Genomic DNA, 18281 nt, shown 5'->3' with positions numbered 1-18281 from the left:
AAATTCCTTTCTGCATGTGTTTGTATTAGTCATTTTAGCATGGCCCTATAATAATCCAAATCAGAGGAGGTATAAATTGCAAAAGGAGAGGGGGAGAATTTGGGCCCAGGAAAAAATTAGGAAGGAAACTATGGTCTTTTCTGCTTTTAATGTGTGCTTTATCTGTCAAAATCTCATTGTTCTGTATCCTGGAAATGGGTTTTGTATTTTTAATGTCCCACTAAGGTTTTAATTCAATAATTATATGTGAAATGGGAAGGAGGCAAGATCACCTTAACAAATATATGCTCTAGCTTTCTAATGCTTTTTCATTGTTTCAGAAGGTTTACAAGAATTAAAAATAAAACAAACCTATAAAAGTCATAAAGTGTTATAAAAGTGGAAAAAGACTTTGGGAATAAAAACACTTCAAAAGAAGAGTGTGTCAATTTGCATCCTTTTCTAATTGTTAAGAATGCTCCTTTAGCAGGTCTCAGTTGTTATATTAAATAAAAAGTGAATGAAATAATTTCAGATGTACCAAGAAGGTACCACTTCAGGCAAGGTGAAGTCAAAATTATATCTTTAAAAAAAACAATCCCATTGGTATGGAATATGGGGAATTAGCTCTTAGGCATCTTGCATTAAAATCAAGATGGGCTTTAAAAAAAAAGAAATTGCAATGCTTTGAATTGATCCTGTGAACAAGTGAGTTACTGTAGAAGATATTGTGGAATAAGGGTGACAGGATTCCAGAAGAAATTGTATTAACTGGAATGCTGTCATCTGACATTTAGGACCTTCAGATGGAGCCTCCTGGAAAAATATGTGGCAGTTGTCTCTGATCTGTAAAAAAGTGTTTGTAGCTTGCAATAACTTAAGTTGGTTATAATTTCCTTCTTCCCTCCCTCCCTCCCTCCCTCCCTCCCTCCCTTCCTTCCTCTCCCCCTCCGTCCCTCCCTTCCTTCCCTCCCACTATAAAGACAATGGAAAATTAGAATTTATTTAAAAATAACAAACATGGGAGAACATAAACCTGATAGACTAATTTAGCTAAGCTGAAACCTTTCAATGCTAAGTTCTTAAATTTCTGCAGAGGTTTATCTTTAAGGTAGCTAGCCTATTTTGAGACTTGTCCCAATTTTTAAAAGAAATCTTAAACAAGTCCTGCTCTTATTAGATCAAAAGTTAGTTTGAGCCAGCATCAAAATCTGAATAATTGGAAGTTCTGCTTATTTAAGCTTTAGGCAAAAGAAGTGTCATGAAGCATCATATTGTAACTCAATACAGACTTTAGGGTGTTCTGGAATTTCAGCCCTCTGCTGCGCTTAGTTACTGCTTGAAAAACAGGACTGAGAAACAGTTATCATTCTATATTTTCATTTTCTATCAAACAAAATTAGGTAGGAGACGAGCCAGTATCATCTTATCACCTTGGGTCAGGTTTACTCTGAGGATTACTAGATGTACTGCTGTATTGAGAGAAAAGCAGGGGTAGGAGCGGTTCGATAGAACTGGTTGTTATGATTCTGCACAGTTCAGAGAACCGGCAAATTGTGGCCCTGAGTGGCCCCACCCCTCTCTGCCCGCCCCTCCCCTCCCCTCCCCACCCAGGCAATCCTTATTGCGCATGCACAACATTGCATGCATGCCTGACATTGCTGACTGCGTTCTTCTCCTGTCCAATAACTCTTTAAGGTATTTCTTCTTTTTTTTCCTCTCCCGATGATCAGCTGTTCCAATGATCAGCTGCGCCAGGATCCCTTTCATTGTCTTACTGCTTCTCCCAGAAGGCTTTCCTGAGGCCCAGGAGGCCAAAAAAAAGGGGGAGGGAGGGGGAATTTGCTGCCAAAAAAACCAAGAAGTCACACCCACCCAGCTACATGACCATGCTCACCTAGCCACGCCCACAGAAACGGTTGTTAAAAAAATTGAATCCCACTCCTGGAGAAAAGGCTAATTTGAGTAGGACATGGAACAGAACACATGATATCTTTGATGCGTGGTATCTTACATAATTTATGATGTTTATTACATGTATAAGTAGTCCTTGACTTACAACATTTCATTTAGTGACCATTCAAAGCTACAAAGGCACTGAGAAAAGTGACCTGTGATGATTTTTCACACTTTTATGACCATTGCAGCAACCCCTGGTCACGTGATTTACATTCAGATGCTTCACAGCTGGTTCGTATTTATGACAATTACACTGTCCCAGGGTCTTGTAATCATCTTTTACAACTTTCTGACAAGCAAAGTCAATGGGGAAGCCAGATTCACTTAACAATCGTGTTACTAATTTAACAACTGCAGTGATTCACTTAACAAATGTGGCAAGAAAAGTCATAAAATGGGACAAAACTCACTTAACAAATTTTTCACTTAGCAACATAAATTCTGGGCTCATTTATGGTCATATGTTGAGGACTACCTGTAGTTTTATTTACTTTGTTGACATATGCTTGATTCCCTACCCCTCAAAAAAAAAAAAAATACCTGCGTGACTAATATTTAGAAACTGGTAAAAACATTTTTTTTTTTAAATTAAGCAGGCATTTGGAAAATTAGTGGAAGATATATGGGGATACTGGTAATAATGTTATGTGGGGTGAAATTTGTATTATGCTATATGTTTTAGTATTTTTCCATGATATATTGCTTCTTAGATTCATTTTTTATTAAAGTTGCATAAAAACATTCTGTAGAAGATAGATGATAGATAGATGTGATTGATATTAATGACATATATCATGCAATAAAATATGAACATTTCTTTTTAAACTTGGTAAATGAATGATTTTTGATATTGTTGCATGGATTATTTTTGGTATTTGCTTCAACTGGGAGTAATAATCCACATTAGGTTCATTTAAGTTTAACACCACCCCAGTTTGAATGCATGGGCTTTTACAAATGTTCAAGTACCCTATAGATGATTAGTTTCTCCTTAGGAGGAGGTCAACATTTGCTTGAGTTCCACACGCTTTATTTCGACTGAGAAAATGAACTGATCCAACTCACTGTATTTAGTTTACAATGCTTTCACTTACACTGTACTCAAATGAAATTTACTGAACTTTCCAAGGGAATTTGTTCTTGTGTGTATTTATTTTAAAAAGTTTTACATCCCTTCTCATAAAAAATAAAGTAAAATCCCAATATGGTTTACAGTACTGTTCCCTATGGGGAAGTGGCCAGACCTTTCATACTTTTAAACCCATGATCAGTGTTAAAAAATCCTTGAAGCATCATGCAGCTTCAGCATCTCAAATGCTGGATCAAATTGATTTGATTCTTGGCATTTATTATTTCAATTTGTATGGCTGCCCATCTTAGCTGCACAACTAGAAGCTGAGGTTTAAAAACTAGAAAGCGAACAAGTCTAATCTTAAGACATGGTTTAAAAGCATAGAAAACCATATGCAAAATATGTAACAGAACCAACCATTCAGGTCTGAAAACTGCAAGGTATACTCAGCCTAACCACTGAATAAACTCTGCTGCATAGTCAGATCCCTGCATCCAGTGTCACAGCTCTACCTTTAAGCCCTTACAAAAGGCCAGTAGGGTCAGGTCCAATGTGACCAGGTTTCTTCTTTTTCCCATTTAACTTTTTCCTCTCCTTAAAGCATCAAGCCATTTCTTTTTTCTGGGTGAAACATTTATTTCTGCTTGGACACTGTTGGAAGAAAAATCCAGGTCCAATTCCAAGCTGGGAGAAAGGTGCTGGGAATAAAATGGAGGATGATTGGAAAGGATTCTGTTTATTGATGAACATAACTATCAACAGTTCCGGGACAGCTGACAAAATGGAGTTGAGAGTAGGGTGGGCTTTTATACCTTTTTGATTTCTAAGGGGTCATGCAGGGCTCTATAGGCAAAAGGGGAAATGCAAATCCTATGTGTTTGTCTTCGCTAATCTTGTCTTGTGTACCTGGAGTTTCTGTCTCACCCAGTCTTTCTGAATGGATTCCAAATCTGCATTTCTAAAAGCTGCCTTCCTCATTTTCTGCTTGGGACAGGGAGAATAGTGCTGGTTTCTGCCTCCCTTAAAATTTTCCCAATTTCTCCTTTAGAGAAATGTTCTATCCTGCCTTTTTAATGTTCCCCAAAATAATTCATTCTCTTGGGGGGTTGGGTCGGTGCTGACTTTCTAAAACACTTAGAGTGCTTTCTGTTTCATTTCATTTTAAAAAAGAGCAAAATTCAAATTGATATTTTCCTAAGATAAATTGCAAAATACTTTTTGAAGTGTTAAAAGGGGAATGTCCTACCTCTCCCAAACATTCTATCTTAGAGCTGTAGGCATAATTTAAGTACATTGCCTGTAATTGAGTGTGGTGTGGAATTGCTACATTGAGAATGTACTGGGGCAATCGTATCTGAAACAGAAAGATATACATGTCTTTATTATGCCAATGTATTTATTGCTGTTGCAATCAAATGCTTTAGGGAGTTGTCATTGATGAACAGGGGTTTTAATTTCAGAGCAGGAAAGGAAGAATAAAATCATCTTGATGCCCCCATCCATGTTTTAATGAGAAGGAAAATGGATTTAAATAGAAGAATGGTGCCTTGATTTATCCTTGTTCTTTTTGATGCAAAGTTAGCTAGCTATTTTTCCCAGTTGTAAAGGCAAGTAATTTAATTTTACTTATTATTTTTCAGTCCTTGGGTTTAAAATGCATTTCTTTTCTGAATAGGTTACCTTGCATTGGAAAGGCTGCTAGCCTATTGGCATGCCTTTTCCCCCATTCCTAACATACATAGACAGATGATAATATAGATAGATAGATAGATAGATAGATAGATAGATAGATAGATAGATAGATAGATAGATAGATAGATAGATAGATAGATAGGCAGGCAGGCAGGCAGGCAGGCAGGCAGGCAGGCAGGCAGGCAGGCAGGCAATAGCTTTATTGTCACTTTGAATATACATTAATCGGCATACATTAAAATGACATTTTGTTGCATACAGCTCTCAAAAGGGTCACCACCACCAATATACACTACGTAAACATGAATGAATAAATAAATACAAAATTATGCGTATACCCACATACATAATGACACAGAGAAACAACACAGTCTAGTTCGGATGTATACATGTACATGGCAAGAGAAACTAAACTTGTGAGTTTACCAGATGGATGGCATAGGGAACAAAGCTGTTACAGAATCTGGTAGTCCCGCTAGAAATACTTCGAAATCTCCTCCCAGAGAGGAGCCAAAGAAACAGACTGTGAGGTGGATGTGTGGGGTCTCTAAATGCTTTAAGCTCATTGGCTGTGACATAAATTTACCAACTGGCTTGTCAGTTGAGCCAGTAGAGATAACGACTGCTAAAGATAGCCAGCTAAAGTGGAACTAGAACTCACAGTTTTCTAGTTTTTCTTTTTTTGAAATAAGCATACTTCCTTTGTAACCACAATATTCTGTTCTGGTATCCAATCCATTGCTGAGACTTACAATTTCTTCAGACCCATTTTAGACCTAATCTAATTCATTCATTCTCTTACAGTGGCTCTTGTGTGAGCACAAAGGCATGCTTGCAGATAATGCTAGAGGTTGACAGTTCCAGCACACCAGTTTTTTTATTTTATTATTATTATTATTATTATTATTATTATTATTAATTTTATTTTTAAAGATCCAGTGATGCAGTGATCTGGGGGCCACCAAGGATGATGTTCATATCTGCTGCTACACAGAAGCATATGGCACTGCGGTGCCTACCCTTGTAATAAGTATTTGGCCTTAATCCTTCCTTTGTGATTTTCTATTATAGCAATATTAGGGTGGAAATCTGCATATTTGAATATTGTATCCATTAATGAATGCATAAACTTAAAATAAAGAGTTTCTATTACCCTCCACAAGAGCGTTAACATTTTTGCACATTTTTCTTTCTCGGTTACATAAGTGCTGTGCTGATTCTTTTCTATTAAACCTATAACTCATTGTTAAGGTCTTAGCCTTGTGAATACACAAACTTTGAGTGTTCAGCTATTGCTTACAAATGCTCCAAAATGACTGAAGTGAACTTCAAAAAAAGTAAGCAGTTTGATTTCAATGTAGTTCAGGTATCCTTGCCTTACTATACTGGCAGAGATTATTTGGTGGCATTTATCATCATCACAACTAAAGAAGTACCTGTAATTGCTTTAGTTGGTTAGTTTTATTCCTGGATCACTTATATTTAATATCTGGCAAGACTCCCAGGAGACCATTACTATTTTGAGATCATCCCTTCATCATAGAGTTCCATTAAAAATGATATTGTTAGTGTTTTTAATCAATAGCATAACTGGATAAAAAATCTATCTAGTTGGGCTCTTTAAATAAAAATTGGAATATTTTATGCAGCAATGGAAGCAGTCAATGATACAACATCTTTTTCACCATATTATATTACCAATCATATGTGTATCTTAAGAATGCATCAGTATTTCTCATAGCAATTGTAAAATACAAGCATCAAGACATATACCTAGGCATGTATTATTGTTTGCATAAATTTACATATTATGCACATTTATTTGCTGTAAAAGGAGTTACTCAGAAATGCAAGTAAGAAAACAGAACAAAATATGAATACTTTCTCCAGTGGAGAAAAGCTGGAATGAATAGTGGTATAAATGTGTACTGGTTGCAATATATGCAGCCAAGCTGTGGATTAATATTTTAACTGCATCTGCTTCTTTTTGCCACATGCTGTTTTACTAAGCAGACTAGTTTGATCTAGATGAAGCAAACAACAAAATGATAAAGTTCTTTTGAATGTGGGAATCTTTATGGAACAACATCAAGCTTACTGGTAATAGTATTACCCCTCCAATAGATGAGAACAATACCAAATACAAGGAATCCTTGAGTTACTACCATAATTGAGTCCAAAAGTTCTCTTGCTAAGTGAGACAGTTGTTAAGGGAGTTTTGCCTCATTTTACGACTTTTCTTTTCACAATTGTTAAGTGAATCACTGCAGTTCTTAAGTTAGTAACGGGGAGGTTAAGTGAATCTGGCTTCCCCATTGACTTTGTTTCTCAGAAGGCTGCGAAAGGTGATCACATGACCTTGGGACACTGCAACCATCATAAATATGAGCCCATTGCCAAGCGGCCAAATTTTGATCACATGATCATGGGCTTGCTGCAACGATGGTAAGTATGAAAATTTGGTCATAAGTCACTTTTGCAGTGGTGTTGCAACTTGGAATGGTCACAAAATGAACTGTTATAAGTCAAGGACGATCTGTACTCATGTAGATGAGAAACAGGGTTTGCTGTAACTCATAAAGAAAAAGTATTAATGCTGGCTAGTAGAAAAATCAGGGGGGATTACCCCGATACTCAGATCATATGCTAAATCTACCAGGAGAGCATATAGGATGTGGTGCTGAACTAGGACTGGGGAGATTCAGCTTTAAAGTTGAAACTTAAAAGCACCAATCACCCTCAACATAACTTATCTCATGGAAGGTTGTTGTCATGGGCATAAAGTGATAGGGAGCATCCAGGTGAGCTGATTCAAATCTCTAGAAAAAAGGTGAGATATAAATGTTATCTAATAAATAAAGATTAGGCCAATTCAAGTCCCCCCCACACACAATTCAAGCTTTGGACTCCTCCAAAGCTTTTCATAAGGTAAGAGGAAAATTGTCATATGGGTGGTCTTTTATTTAGCAGAAATGACCCATGTTTTCAAGCCAAAATTACTTTATCTTATGAAGTTATAGAGTAAATGGGTAATTTTGTAGTTCAGTGCAAAAGGATGGGTGGAGGTACAATAATGGTGGTGAAGATATTTCCCATTCTTGAATGTGATGCCAAGTATGATTGAAATCAAATGAAGCCCAGGAAATGTAGGGCACATGTAGGAATTCCAAGCGCAACACACAAGAGAGAGGGGGGAGGGGAAAAATTCTGACCTAGGCTTCCCCAACAACACGAAGCCCCATCCTCGTCCTGATAAACCCCTTTTATTTTATTTACAGTGAATTCCTCTCCAGCAAAGTCCCAGCCAACAGTCTTTCAAGATAGTTCACAATTACAGACCTTTATCAAGTTTGGAGAGTGGCCAGGCCGATATCTTTTAGACACCACAATACTTGGCAGAATGTTGGAATGAACTAATTGTCTCCTGCCAAACCCCACTCCCCTTTCGCTCCTCTTTTATTCCCTATGGGAGGGGCCATTCACTGTCCACCTGTGGCTATACTCCCAAGTCGACCCTTGTTCCTTAGCTGTTCCCTTCATCTGGCAGCTCTGAGCATGCACACACTGGGAACAGGCTCCAGCTGTTCTTCTGCCTCGCTGATGTCTGTCTCCGAAGGCATCTGATAACTGTCAGATGGTCCTGGCTCCATCTCTGCCTGCAACGCAGAGCACTCATCAGAGCCTTCCCCATCCAGGACTGGTCCATGTTCCTCCCCAACCTCCTCACTGTCCGAATCTGCTGCCAGCTTTGCTGGCTGCTGATGGGCCACAACATTAATTTTCATGGCCTACCATCTCCCAAAAATGAGTGAACCTAGTTAGAAACATCAATGTGACAATAAAAAAGTAATATAACCACAAAATATAACAATATAACAATAAGCATATTACTTGGACAAAAGTGAGGAGAAAAGTCCCATTAGTCTATGAAAGACAAAAATAATATTAACATGTCTTTCCCAAAAGACATATGTACTCATTGGATAGGATTTTTGAGTTTCTCTGTCATTAATTTCTGATTAAGAATACTCTATTCTGATAATTGCTGTTTCTACTGATTATATGCATACTGTTATATGCAGAAATGTACTTTGCTGAAACATGTTTGCTCAATCCTGTAGATAGTTCCTTACAGAAAAAACGGCTTTATATAATGAACATTTTGGTGTCACAACATCTTTTTTTTAAAAAAAAAAATTACAAACACGCCTTGCTAAACATTTTAATGGCATTTTAAGACTTTTATTATTTTACTTTTTCGCTATTCTTTTGCTGGTATAATTTATTATGTCAGAACTACTTTTGTCCCTTCCATCTCTCTTCATCTGAGCTTGAGGTAGTTTTTAAGCTTTTATTGCTACTTGCCCAGGTGTTACTAATTGCATAATGTAAAAATCATGTCATTAAATTACAAAATAAAGGAGCAAATGTCACATGAAGATTAGTTTAGCCAAAAGTTTCTCTTAAATTATCTTCTACTATGAGTTTATGAAGCATGTAATAGCAGTGTTCTTTCCTAGCTACAGCTAGCAATATGAGCTCATCATGCAGTTATATCTCAAATTTCTCATGGAAATCTGGGATATGCTACTTTGGAATTGGCTTGTAAAATATATCCCAATGAGTTAAAAACAATCTCCTTATAATATAAAGACAACCAGCATTTATCTCATGTTGTTTAACTGGTCCTCCTGCCTGTGCACTTTCTATTCAAGTCAGAATAAAGATTTTTATTTAATTTGTATGTGATGTGTGTATACTTTTCTTTTTTGTTTTTATTTTCTTTTTAATTGTTATCCAAACAATGTACTTGAGATAGGTAACCTTATAAATTCAATGAATAAATAAATCACACATATACCTCTCACTCACTCCCTCTTATCAAATTGATATTGATTTCTGTTGGGTAGATATAGAATTAGCTTGCCACTGCCTTTTTGGATTTTGTGAAAATATTGGATAATCCACGTAGGCAGAACAAAGGGGAAATGTTATTAAAAATAGAATTTGTGACACATGAATAAACTATATTAAAAAAAAACCTGTCTGGACACTTGCCAAGAATTAACACTTTTCCAAAATTTGTCCTCCAATTTCAGTTTTGTTCTTTTTTCTGCCAAGAAATGTCTTAAGATGCTTTTGAAATTTTCTGCGCTTTCGCTTACCAGTACATTGGAGTCTTTTATTAGTATGATAATTTAGCATTTTAAGCAGAGAAGTGGCTCAGATGAGAATTCAAGCTGAATCTGTTGGCAGTTTGAAGATGAAGTTAAAATGGAACTGCAAGCGAGGAAGAGAATAAATTCACAGAGGAGATACTGTAATGTGCTAGTGGTCTGTATTACTTTGGTAGCTTTTCAGGGCATGACTGGAATTCAAGTTTAGGTTTAAAAGATGCATGTTTCATTTTCTCCTGGAACAAAAATAGCTAAAGAGCACTAGGTCCTTGGACTGCCTTGCAACAATTGGTCCTCTGAGAAAGAACTCGGGCAGAAGCTACAACTATAAATAAATTTATTCTAATGATATAATCTTTCTACTTATTTATGGTGAAGAGCACACCTTGGAATATTGTAAATAATACTTAGATCGGTTGTGCTAAAATGTGTCTCCTGGGGAAGTTAGCAAATGATAAGTTTAAAATTATTGCAAATCTTAATAATTCCATTCTTTATAGCTGATGGATCACAAACATAGTCCATGGGCTTCAGTCAAGTTTTACATAATCAAGCAATAGCAGTAAAATACTAACAATCTAATAACTCAAATATAATCAAACAGTAACAATAATAAAATAATATACCAGATTTTATAGTTCAAACTGACCAAATTCTTTTTTTACCTAAGATCTTAAAAACTTAAAGAAAAGATTTGGGTATCAGCGTTCTAGAAAAACAAACTCCAACACCTGAATTCTGAGGCAGGCATTTTCTCAAAGTTCCAATTTATTAGAGTTGTAATACTGGCACATCTGGGAAAACCCGAATCTGAGACTTCCAGGTTTACCCTCCATAACTGAAAATCAAAGACCCATTCCCCTGCACCCCTCAGTCCATCACATGGCCCAATCACCATCTGTCCCAACTTGAGACATCTTCTAACCACTCCTTGTCCAGATGTAGGATGACATGACCTTGACTGTAAAGAAGAATGCTATTAGGTCTAACTACATAAACTCTAAGAAATCCCCACTCCCAATTTCCCAGACACAGGAATGTGGCAGCGTGGAAGCTTCTGGTACTAATATGGCTTTCAAAGTTGACACTGGGATTTGTTTCATACACAACAGATCCTTGTCTTCTCCTGAGAATCTTAGGTGGAACTCTAGATCCTACAGAAATTCCCATGCAATTGTAATTTTAAATGTGACTAGAAGTGAGGATGAATAAATGCATGTAAAGTAATCCCATTTGTTTTTTTTTATTTAGTTTTATTTATACTGATGTGAAAATAAAAACAAATGTAGCTTTTCTTCTGGTTTTTTATCATTTTTTGAAGTATAACTATTTTGTATCTTCCTCCAAGGCTCAGGATAGTCCTGAGTTTGAGAATTGCTGTGCCCCCTTGTTAATTGAGCCCTTGCCTTTCTTATCTGCTGATTTAATGAACATGACTTTACTTTCTTTGAAGAAAGCTAAAGCTCAAATCTTAAACATCTCTTTGTGTTGATAGGAAACTAGAAGCTAGTATTCATAATCCCTTTTTTCAATCATTGATGTTTGAATAATATTGTGTAAATAACATTTACAGTCTAGTTAGTTTATAAGCTGCATTTTATGCCTTTTAAAAGCCTATGTGTTGTTTTCTGAGTCTATTAATAATGTCTCTCATCAACTTGATTGTACTTAAGTCTTGGGATTTATCACCCTATCCCATTGTTTATTTGCCTGGGGGAAAAAACTTGTACAATTTTTAATGAGTTAATCAAGAAAACATTTTAAGTTCAATTTACTGAAAATCTGAGTGCATATATCTATGTGTACATCACCATAGTTTGTTAACTAACTCAGTTGCCTGATTTTATATATAATGATGCTCTATAAAAATTCATAAATATACTAAACAAAAACAAAAAAACCATTGTCACTTAGAGTATTATTTGAACGCATATTGTGCATATGGGTGTATTTACATATAAATAAAATAATTTATTTGATTGAATTTATAAGCCATCTGATTTCAAAGGACTCTGGATAGAACAGCTTTTTAAAAAGTAAGGAAGAATAAAATGGGTTAAAAAGAGATACTTATTATATCAACAAAAAACCAGCAGGGCTGAACAACCATTATAACCCAATAGTAATGGAGAATAAAGTAGTTGTACACAATTCTAGTGAAAGATATATTTTAGATCTAAAGTAGACATTGTACTAACAGAATCACTTCTTACATATTTGTGCTGTCCCAGCCAGTCTATGGGAGTTGGATAGTTACTTAGGAACACCCTTAAGGGAATGTATCATGGTAAATGTAGTTAAAGGTATCCTGGGAAATGTAGTTCATCTCATGTGGCTACATCTGTAATCCTGATTGGTCACTGAATTGACCCTTGGTGGGTTAAGGGAGTTATCCTCATTCTTTGTCTGAACTCTCTACCTCATGCCATCTTCCTTCTATCGTTACGAGATAGGTTAGGAGATAACCATCTTTCACGTACAAGGCAGATATACAAAGGATTGGTCATTAAAGAAGAACTTCATCACAAATGTGAGTTATGAAGATACCTGATGTACCAATAAATGAACTTTGTTATGGAAGCTTTGTTGAGTTATCTATCTGCATCTGCACAGCTATAAATCTACCTCTGTGCAAGAGACAGAACAATATTTTTTTAAGGAAAGCTAACCAAACCTCCTCTGAGGATCAGATGGTGAGAACATGGCACATTTACTCCCATACCAGGAGAGGAGTCTCCAGATGTTCTTTGTGCCATTGCTGTTATGACCTATCACTAGTATGGATTGTAGCAACTATTCAGCCTATTCTAAGGTTATCGGCCAGTCTGGAATGTTCCCAATTCTTAATGTTGACCTTTGTCTAATCTAGAGGATCTTGTTACTTTGAATTAGTAAAATTTTAGAGCTGTTTAAAACTGTAGTTTTTTGTTCTTCACCTCCGTCAAAAATCCATATATGCTCGCAAATAGGTGCACATTCTTTCAGAAGCACTTGTAATTGGGTGCTGACTCATACCCTTTTTAGTGATATGATATACTTTCATCACTCCTATTGTTTTTATGTGATAAATAATGAAAGTAACAGGCAAGATGCAAAGTTGGAATATGACGAATCCTCTCGCAAATAAATAGTCCCAATTCCCCCCATCCCCTGAGCCATCCCTGCACCCTCGCAAGCCCTTTCTGACCAATTCTCCTCAATGATGAAATGTCATTCTTATATTAGAATCACCTTACCCTAACACAGTTTATAACTAACTATAATCATCCACTCTTGGGCTTACAGGTCCCAAGCAATGGCAGAGAAAATTTGAGGATAGTTTATCCAGCAGTGGGAAACATTTGTTTTAATGAAGGCTCATCCAATGTATATTTTCTGAGTAGGAGTAAGAATTACTGGAAAAGTCACATAGGCTAGAAATGAGATTATGTTTCTACCTTTTAAAAAAACTAGAATAAATAACAAGCATTTGCAGGTATTTCCTGCTGGGATGTAAGTTGTTGAGGGTATAAGTCTGTGCAGAAGTTCCTCCTCATGGTTTTTGCATACAAAGAAATTTAATTTAATCTTCATTTCTTAACATATATTGTGTGCATATTCAGCAGACCATACTTTACTTACTCTTAAACATGGAAAGGCAAAATGTAAAACTGTGGCATCATGGATATTAGAGAATAATTGATTAGGCTTTATTGAATTGCAGGAAACCTACTGAGAAGTTGCTCACTTGCTTCTTCAAAGCAATTTAAGATGTTTTATGAAATGCCATAACAGCTGAACAAAGAAAATGTTTAATATGATATAATGAACACTTTGAAAATACAAATAAATACAACTATATTAAAGAAAACTGCATATCAACATGCAAGGCCACACAGGGAACAATTAGAAAAACAATTAGAAAAATATTTTGAACAACTCTAAAGACTAAGTATTGGAATTTACCTCTTAATTTAAGATTGCAATAGGTGATGATGGAATAAATTATAGAGCTATGTTATTCAAACTAGAAATGTACTTATACTTTTTCTTATCAATTAATAAATCAGAGCTTGTTTAGGTATTTATAATAATTTATTTACTTAGGTTTAAATAATTTAAATTATCTTGCCTCTCTTCAAAGATATAATTCAGTAATAATCATTCATGGCTTGATATGTATTTTAGCATTGCAGGATTAAATGATATACTTTTTAAAAGGGCAAATTTGGGGAGTTGAAGACTGTGGATAAGATTAATGATGAAACAATTTCAGGACAATGTATAATGTATAAATGTAGATTGCTTTTGAAAAGGACAACGCTTTTGAACACCAATCCAATACTGAATTAAATACTTGGCTGGAACTTAGACGAAAAAGAACTAGTTTTCTTATGAGTTGAAAGTATTGAATACTTAAAGGATTTAGAAAATGCTGTGTGGGTAAAATCTTACATTCTTCAACAATTTTTGAGAAGAAATCATTATATTCATTTTTAGTTTGATGTCAAGCTTTACAACATTAAAAAAGAAGTTCAGCTGAATCAATCCTGGTGATCAATGGGGGTGACAGGTATCATAGCCAGATCACTATCATATCACAAAAAAGAGGTTGTGAGAACTAACATGTAAGCGAGTGTCTGCAAGGCATCATCCCAAAACAAAAAAAGAATATGAATTAAAATGCAATTAGACTACAATTTAAAACCAGTTAAAAAGCTTGGGCAAATAGAAGGGTGTTCACATGGTCTGAAATGATACTAGTGTGGGTGTCAATTGAATCTCTCTGAGTAGAGAATTCCATAAAACCTCTCCAACTTGTAGAGGTCCATTAATCTCCTGGATAGGACCTGGATAAGAACCTCATTAACCGATAAGGTATATGAGAGAAAAGTTTGAAAATCATACAAAGCATGAAGGATCCCCCTTTGATTCTGCAGTTCAGAATAGCCACAAGGCTGTCATTTTCATTGCCAGTGGGACTAGCAAGATCATTGGTTCCCAACCTTTCTGGCTTTTCTGACTAGTGGGATGGGGATGGTTCCTACAAGCAGTGGGTGAGTGCAGGGGTGGGTTTCTACCGGTTCTGTCCACCTCTGTAGAACCGGTAGCTCTGAAGAGCAGCAGACATAGAACCGGTTCTATGTCTGCTGATGTTTTTGCCCACCCGCCCACCTGGGCTCTTACCTGACCTTTATTTCCTGATTTTTCAACTTCAGCTGCTGTGCAAGGCACAGCTGCAGTTAAAAAAGCAGGAAAAGAGGACTGTTTCAAAGGCTGCTTCTCTGCACGCAGCGTGCTGATGACGATTTACAGGTGCGCACGCTCAGAGTGCAGGGCAGCACAGCATAAATCACCAAACCTCGTAAATTACCGAACCAATAGTTAACCTTGTCGTATCCCACCCCTGGGTGAGTGGTACATGCAGCTCCATTTGTGTGAGGAGCAGGCAGACACGTCCACTGCTCATACAAATGGAACTGGAATGTCCACTTGCCTGCCATTCCCATAGCCCAGTTCCAAACAGGCCACGGCCGGTACTGGACCAGAGCCCAGCGGTTGGAGACCGTTGAAGAAGATTGCAATAAATGAGCCAAATTGACTGATGTTGTGATAAAGCAATTGAAGGCAACTTGGAGATATGGATTAAGAATCCTGAATGGTGGCATCTGTTTCTGAAGAATTATATTGTCATCACTGTAAATTGTAGAGAACATTATTTCAATTTTAGTGGGAATGGGATAATCTTTCAAAATTTTGGAAGAAAATTTTTAATCATATAACTAATAGAATATTAACTTGTCTCCAAAGTTAGGTTTACTATGTATATTTGATAGTTAAATAAAAGTAGCAAATTAAAACAAAAGCAGCAGACAAATAAAATAACAGCTAATAATAGAAATATCCAGATAATGTATCAAGGATAGAAAATATGATAAGATTTAGGCTACAGTGCTGCTTGAAGATTTTTCTGATGAAATTCATTGTTTGTCATTGCGAAGAAACAAACCATTATTCTACGAGGAATGGTAGAAGAAATAAGCATAATTGAAACACTCTATTCTCAAATTAAGGAGTAAGATGCACATAATTTAAAAAGGGAAACATTAAATCCAATCTATCATAAATGAGGGAGACAATCTGTTCAATGCAGATAATCTAGCAACTACCAAAAAGGTCTTGTTAAGTTGTGTTAAGTGATGAGATGTATCACAATTACAAATTACAGGACAGTTTCATATGAAAGGACACATCATGGCTACAGTGACCATTAATGTCTTTATAAATTTAAAATCAGTAAGTATGAAATGAGATGTGGAGCCAGGTGAAGACACGAGTAAAGTTGATCCAATGTTGATCCAATGTGATCTATAAAACAATTTGCTGACAAATATTTTTTGCATTATATTTGTGGGACAGTGGTCTATGCTAATTCTTTACAATAAGGTAAATAAATCAGGATATGGTAATTCATAACCTGTCTTCTTAAAAACAGTGAAGCTGGACTTCTGAGGGGGGAATGATGAATTGAAGTGCCAACAACAGCAGCAAAGACCAAGGAACTGATGAGTAGACCAGTTTCTGGAAACGTCTCTGGATAGGAAAGAACAGTAGATTGCCCACAGGTGCTATGGATTGCATTTCCTTGTGAGAAGACTACAAGACAGTGCTTTTCTTTTTTTTTTTAAACAAGTTTTATTAAAAATTTCAACAACAAACAAATCATTACATATTTAAATCTTTTCCTGTCTTTCTACAAAAATTTCCCCAATATTCTCATAAAACACAAACAAACACAAACAAACATAAAAAAATATTTTAGTAAAGTACCTTGGCCCCAGTTACCTCTCTTTGCATGGGCAGCGCATATCACTCTTCACAATTCTATCTTATTTAATCCATCTTAATTAAATCATTAAATTTATATCTTTTGCCCATTCATTATCCCTCTATCTCTTCTTATAATAAAAAGAATTTCTCCTGAAATCACTAATCAGAGTATGATGCCTTTCTATCCTCCCCCTAAGTTAGTAAAATTAATATTCAACATAACAAATACCCAATTCGGTTCTGCTTGGTACATTCTATCCACCAAAAATGTTTAAATACATTGTATCCTCCTTTCCTTCAATATTTTATTACATTTTAAAAATCAATCATTATTAAAAACTTCAATATTTTAATTTCTTATTAAATCTTAAACCATTCTAATTTACTATTTCAAATATAAATGTTACAATACCATCTTCTGTACCTAGCAGAATCTTTCTTACAGAAGTTTATATTTCATCCTTTGTCCCTAAAAAAATTCCTCTTCTCCCATCCAATTTTAAAACTTTGAGGCTTTTCTCCGCCTTTCCCCTTTCTTTCTTCCCCCACCAAATCTTTCCTACCCTCCTTCTTCTTCTAACCTCTGCCTTGCTGGGATCCCTTCTCTGTTGTGTTCCCTTTTTCTCTTGTTTGCTATCATTATATTTACTTTGCATCATATTTTTCTCTTTCTCAAATATTTTTTAGAACTTAAGTCCTTCATTTTCCTTGCTCTCTTTCTTCCTTCTTCCTTAGATAAGTTTTGGGATTCAATAAAGATGGCGTCTTCGTCTTTTCCTTGTTGTTGTTCTTCTAGAACAACTTCTGTTTCCATCTGTTCCATTGTCTGTTGGTAATTGACCAGCGCCATTTCTAGAAATAGAAAAGCTTTTTCCATACCATCTTTACAGGCTGCTTTTGTTTGCTCATATTCATCCCTCAAGTCTTCAAAAGGGAAAGCCATTATAAATAAATCTTTTCTTTTCTTTATTCCTCTTTCTTCTTACACCAACCAAATATTCCGAGAGAAAGGTAAAACAATCCCAAAATCCACAATCCTCAATAAATCCAAGCAAGCCAAAATTCCCCTTCCTCTTCCAGGGTGGTATCAAACAAATAAAAAAAGAGTCCAAATCAATATTTTAAAGCCTTATTAAAATTATATTTCTGTCCTCAAATCTTCAAGGCATCTCCTCCAACAAGATCCAAATTTATATATTTTCTTTATCCTCTCCCTTCCGGCTTAATTCCGTCGGGAGGAGAGTAAAGTTTCCTTTCAGCACCTCAAAATAGCCGCTTTTTTTCTCTTGTGGAAAAATCATCAAAAAACCATCTTTTCCAGGAATTAAATTAGATAAATCTCAAAACCCTGGGTCGACCAAGAAGAACTTTCACTTTCAATAACTTTCTCTTCTTCCTCCCATGCATACTTGCCCGGCTGCCGACTTCTTTGTGGCGGCATTCACGGACCTGCCCAGCTGCACGAGTCCTGGTAAAGGGGTTCTGCCGGCCAGGAGGGGTCTGCAACACCCCAGACCCTTCCTCCGGACCCCTTACCTTCAGCTACCCTGCAGGGCAGCCTTGCTCCGCACCCATCCGGTCGGAGCCCCAAA

This window comes from Notechis scutatus, chromosome 2 (genome assembly GCF_049901735.1).
Source record: "Notechis scutatus isolate UNSWTSFEM ecotype Mainland chromosome 2, rNotScu1.2, whole genome shotgun sequence".
Lineage (NCBI taxonomy): Eukaryota > Metazoa > Chordata > Lepidosauria > Squamata > Elapidae > Notechis > Notechis scutatus.
The sequence above is the reverse complement of the archived record's forward strand: the minus strand, read 5'-3'. Positions refer to the sequence as shown.